Genomic DNA, 6,997 nt, shown 5'->3' with positions numbered 1-6,997 from the left:
ATCCTATCCTCTATCCTATCCTATCCTCTATCCTATCCTATCCTCTATCCTATCCTATCCTCTATCCTATTCTATCCTCTATCCTATCCAATCCTATATCCTATTCTCTATCCTATCCTATCCTCTATCGTATCCTATCCCCTATCCTATCCAATCCTCTATCCTATCCTATCCGCTATCCTATCCAATCCTATATCCTATCCTCTATCCTATCCTATCCTCTATCGTATCATATCCTCTATCCTATCCTATCATCTATCGTATCCTATCCTCCATCCTATCCTATCCTCTATCCTATATTATCCTCTATCCTATCCCATCCTCTATCCTATCCTATCCTCTATCCTATCCTATCCTCTATCCTATCCTATCCTCTATCCTATTAAATCCTATATCGTATCCTCTATCCTATCCAATCCTATATCCTATTCTCTATCCTATCCTATCCTCTATCGTATCCTATCCCCTATCCTATCCAATCCTCTATCCTATCCTATCAGCTATCCTATCCAATCCTATATCCTATTCTCTATCCTATCGTATCCTCTATCGTATCCTATCCTCTATCCTATTAAATCCTATATCGTATCCTCTATCCTATCCTATCCTCTATCCTATCCTATCCTCTATCCTATCCTATCCTCTATCCTATCCTATCCTCTATCCTATCCTATCCTCTATCCTATCCTATCCTCTATCCTATCCCATCCTCTATCCTATCCTATCCTCTATCCTATCCTATCCTCTATCCCATCCTATTCTCTATCCTATCCTATCCTCTATCCTATCCTATCCTCTATCATATCCTATCCTCTATCCTATCCTATCCTCTATCCTATCCTATCCTTTATCGTATCCTATCCTCTATCCTATTAAATCGTATATCGGATCCTCTATCCTATCCTATCCTCTATCCTATCCTATCCTCTATCCTATCCTATCCTCTATCCTATTCTATCCTCTATCCTATCCAATCCTATATCCTATTCTCTATCCTATCCTATCCTCTATCGTATCCTATCCCCTATCCTATCCAATCCTCTATCCTATTATATCCGCTATCCTATCCAATCCTATATCCTATTCTCTATCCTATCCTATCCTCTATCCTATCCTATCCTTTATCGTATCCTATCCTCTGTCCTATTAAATCCTATATCGTATCCTCTATCCTATCCTATCCTCTATCGTATCATATCCTCTATCCTATCCTATCCTCTATCGTATCCTATCCTCCATCCTATCCTATCCTCTATCCTATATTATCCTCTATCCTATCCTATCCTCTATCCCATCCTATTCTCTATCCTATCCTATCCTCTATCCTATCCTATCCTCTATCATATCCTATCCTCTATCCTATCCTATCCTCTATCCTATCCTATCCTTTATCGTATCCTATCCTCTATCCTATTAAATCGTATATCGGATCCTCTATCCTATCCTATCCTCTATCCTATCCTATCCTCTATCCTATCCTATCCTCTATCCTATCCTATCCTCTATCCTATTCTATCCTCTATCCTATCCAATCCTATATCCTATTATCTATCCTATCCTATCCTCTATCGTATCCTATCCCCTATCCTATCCAATCCTCTATCCTATCCTATCCGCTATCCTATCCAATCGTATATCCTATCCTCTATCCTATCCTATCCTCTATCGTATCATATCCTCTATCCTATCCTATCCTCTATCGTATCCTGTCCTCCATCCTATCCTATCCTCTATCCTATATTATCCTCTATCCTATCCCATCCTCTATCCTATCCTATCCTCTATCCTATCCTATCCTCTATCCTACCCTATCCTCTATCCTATTAAATCCTATATCGTATCCTCTATCCTATCCAATCCTATATCCTATTCTCTATCCTATCCTATCCTCTATCGTATCCTATCCCCTATCCTATCCAATCCTCTATCCTATCCTATCCGCTATCCTATCCAATCCTATATCCTATTCTCTATCCTATCCTATCCTCTATCCTATCCTATCCTTTATCGTATCCTATCCTCTATCCTATTAAATCCTATATCGGATCCTCTATCCTATCCTATCCTCTATCCTATCCTATCCTTTATCCTATCCTATCCTCTATCCTATCCTATCCTCTATCCTATCCTATCCTCTATCCTATTCTATCCTCTATCCTATCCAATCCTATATCCTATTCTCTATCCTATCCTATCCTCTATCGTATCCTATCCCCTATCCTATCCAATCCTCTATCCTGTCCTATCCGCTATCCTATCCAATCCTATATCCTATTCTCTATCCTATCCTATCCTCTATCCTATCCTATCCTTTATCGTATCCTATCCTCTATCCTATTAAATCCTATATCGTATCCTCTATACTATCCTATCCTCTATCGTATCATATCCTCTATCCTATCCTATCCTCTATCGTATCCTATCCTCCATCCTATCCTATCCTCTATCCTATATTATCCTCTATCCTATCCTATCCTCTATCATATCCTATCCTCTATCCTATCCTATTCTCTATCCTATCCTATCCTCTATCCTATCCTATCCTCTATCATATCCTATCCTCTATCCTATCCTATGCTGTATCCTATCCTATCCTCTATCCTATCCTATCCTCTATCCTATCCTATCCTGTATCATATCCTATCCTCTATCCTATCCTATCCTCTATCCTATTCTATCCTCTATCCTATCCAATCCTATATCCTATTCTCTATCCTATCCAATCCCCTATCCTATCCTATCCGCTATCCTATCCAATCCTATATCCTATCCTCTATCCTATCCTATCCTTTATCGTATCCTATCCTCTATCCTATTAAATCCTGCATCCTATCCTCTATCCTATATTATCCTCTATCCTACCCCATCCTCTATCCTATCCTATCCTCTATCCTATATTATCCTCTATCCTATCCCATCCTCTATCCTATCCTATCCTCTATCCTATCCTATCCTCTATCCTATCCTATCCTCTATCCTATCCTATCCTCTATCCTATCCTATCCTCTATCCTATCCCATCCTCTATCCTATCCTATCCTCTATCCTATCCTATCCTTTATCGTATCCTATCCTCTATCCTATTAAATCCTATATCGTATCCTCTATCCTATCCTATCCTCTATCCTAACCTATCCTCTATCCTATCCTATCCTCTATCATATCCTATCCTCTATCCTATCCTATCCTACATCCTATCCTATCCTTTATCGTATCCTATCCTCTATCCTATTAAATCGTATATCGGATCCTCTATCCTATCCTATCCTCTATCCTATCCTATCCTCTATCCTATCCTATCCTCTATCCTATCCTATCCTCTATCCTATTCTATCCTCTATCCTATCCAATCCTATATCCTATTCTCTATCCTATCCTATCCTCTATCGTATCCTATCCCCTATCCTATCCTATCCTCTATCCTATCCTATCCTTTATCGTATCCTATCCTCTATCCTATTAAATCCTATATCGTATCCTCTATCCTATCCTATCCTCTATCGTATCATATCCTCTATCCTATCCTATCCTCTATCGTATCCTACCCTCCATCCTATCCTATCCTCTATCCTATATTATCCTCTATCCTATCCCATCCTCTATCCTATCCTATCCTCTATCCTATCCTATCCTCTATCCTATCCTATCCTCTATCCTATTAAATCCTATATCGTATCCTCTATCCTATCCAATCCTATATCCTATTCTCTATCCTATCCTATCCTCTATCCTATCCTATCCTTTATCCTATCCTATCCTCTATCCTATCCTATCCTCTATCCTATTCTATCCTCTATCCTATCCAATCCTATATCCTATTCTCTATCCTATCCTATCCTCTATCGTATCCTATCCCCTATCCTATCCAATCCTCTATCCTATCCTATCCGCTATCCTATCCAATCCTATATCCTATTCTCTATCCTATCCTATCCTCTATCCTATCCTATCCTTTATCGTATCCTATCCTCTATCCTATTAAATCCTATATCGTATCCTCTATCCTATCCTATCCTCTATCGTATCATATCCTCTATCCTATCCTATCCTCTATCGTATCCTATCCTCCATCCTATCCTATCCTCTATCCTATATTATCCTCTATCCTATCCCATCCTCTATCCTATCCTATCCTCTATCCTATCCTATCCTCTATCCTATCCTATCCTCTATCCTATTAAATCCTATATCGTATCCTCTATCATATCCTATCCTCTATCCTATCCTATCCTCTATCCTATCCTTATCCTCTATCGTATCCTATCCTCTATCCTATCCCATCCTCTATCCTATCCTATCCTCTATCCTATCCTATCCTCTATCATATCCTATCCTCTATCCTATCCTATTCTCTATCCTATCCTACCCTCTATCCTATCCTATCCTCTATCATATCTTATCCTCTATCCTATCCTATGCTGTATCCTATCCTATCCTCTATCCTATCCTATCCTGTATCCTATCCTATCCAATATCCTATCCTATCCTCTATCCTATCCTATCCTCTATACTATCCTATCCTCTATCCTATCCTATCCTCTATCCTATCCTATCCTCTATCCTATCCTATCCTCTATCCTATCCTATCCTCTATCCTATACTATCCTCAACCCTAACCTATCCTCAATTCTATCCTATACTCCATCCTACCCTATCCGCTGTCATATCCTATCCTCTATCCTATATTATCCTCTATCCTATCCAATCCTCTATCCGATCCTATCCTCTATCCTATACTATCCTTTATCCTATCCTATCCTCTATCCTATCCTATCCTCTATCCTATCCTATCCTCTATCATGTCCTATCCTCATTCCTATCCTATCCTCTATCCTATCCTATCCTCTATCCTATCCAATCCTCTATCCAATCCTATCCTGTCGTGTATCGTATCCGATTCTCTATCCTATCCAATCCTATATAGTATCCTCTATCCTATCCTATCCTCTATCCTATACTATCCTCTATCCTATCCTATCCTCTAACGTATCCTATCCTCTACCCTATCCAATCCTATATCGTACCCTCTATGCTATCCTATCCTTTATCCTATCCTATCCTCGATCCTATCCTATCCTCTATCCTATCCTATCCTCTATCCTATCCTATCCTCTATCCTATCCTATCCTCTACCCTATCCTATCCTCTATCCTATCCTATCCTATCCTCTATGCTATCCTATAATCTACCCTATCCTATCCTCTATCCTATCCTATCCTCTATCCTATCCTATCCTATCCTATCCTATCCTCTATCCTATCCTATCCTCTATCCTATCCGATCCTCTATCCTATCCTATCCTCTATAATATCGTATCCTCTATCATATCCTATCCTCTTACCTATAATATCATCTATCCTATTCTATACTCTATCTTATCCTATCCGCTATCTTATCCTATCCTCTATCATATCCTATCCTATATCATATCCAATCCCCTATCCTATCCTCTATCCTATCCTATCCTCTATCCTATCCGATCCTCTATCCTATCCTATCCTCTATAATATCGTATCCTCTATCATATCCTATCCTCTTACCTATAATATCATCTATCCTATTCTATACTCTATCTTATCCTATCCTCTATCCTATCCTATCCTGTATCCTATCCTATCCTGTATCTTATCCTATCCTCTATCCTATCCTATCCTCTATCCTATCCTATCCTCTATCCTATCATATCCTTTATCCTATCCTATCCTCTATCCTATCCTATCCTCTACCCTATCCTATCCTCTACCCTATCCTATCCTATCCGCTATGCTATCCTATAATCTATCCTATCCTATCCTCTATCCTATCCTATCCTCTATCCTATCCTATCCTCTATCCTATCCTATCCTCTATCCTATCCTATCCTCTATCGTCTGCTATCTTCAATACAATACAATCCCCTATTCTATCCTCTATCCTATCCTATCCTCTATAATATCCACTCCTCTATCCTATCCTATCCTCTATCCTATCCTATCCTGTATCCTATCCTATCCTCTATCCTATCCTATCCTCTATCCGATCCTATCCACTATCCTATCCTATCCTCTATCCTATCCTATCCTATCCTATCCTCTATCCTATCCTATCCGCTATCCTATCCTATCCTCTATCATGTCCTATCCTATATCATATCCAATCCCCTATCCTATCCTCTATCCTATCCTATCCTCTATCCTATCCTATCCTCTATCCTATCCTATCCTGTATCCTATCCTATCCTGTATCCTATCCTATCCTCTATCCTATCCTAATCCTCTATCCTATCCTATCCTCTATCCTATCCTATCCTCTATCATATCCTATCCTATATCCTATCCAATCCTCTATCCTATCCTATCCTCTATCCTATCCAATCCTATATCGTATCCTCTATCCTCTCCTATCCTCTATCCTATCCTATCCTGTATCCTATCCTATCCTCGATCCTATCCTATCCTCTATCCTATCCTATCCTCTATCCTATCCTATCCTCTATCCTATACTATCCTCTACCCTACACTATCCTCTATCCTATCCTATCCTCTATCCTATTCTATCCTCTATCCTATCCTATCCTCTACCCTATCCTATCCTCTATCCTATCCTATCCTCTATCCTGTCCTATCCTCTATCCGATCCTATTGTCTATCCAATCCTATACTATCCTCTATCGTATCCTATTCTCTATCCTATCCAAACCTATATCGTATCCTCTATCCTATCCAATCCTATATCGTATCCTCTATCCTCTCCTATCCTCTATCCTATCCTATCCTGTATCCTATCCTATCCTCGATCCTATCCTATCCTCTATCCTATCCTATCCTCTATCCTATCCTATCCTCTATCCTATCCTATCCTCTACCCTATCCTATCCTCTATCCTATCCTATCCTATCCTCTATGCTATCCTATAATCTACCCTATCCTATCCTCTATCCTATCCTATCCTCTATCCTATCCTATCCTATCCTATCCTATCCTCTATCCTATCCTATCCTCTATCCTATCCGATCCTCT

The sequence above is a fragment of the Halictus rubicundus genome, unplaced genomic scaffold, assembly GCF_050948215.1.
Source record: "Halictus rubicundus isolate RS-2024b unplaced genomic scaffold, iyHalRubi1_principal scaffold0100, whole genome shotgun sequence".
Lineage (NCBI taxonomy): Eukaryota > Metazoa > Arthropoda > Insecta > Hymenoptera > Halictidae > Halictus > Halictus rubicundus.
This window is presented reverse-complemented; position numbering follows the sequence as displayed.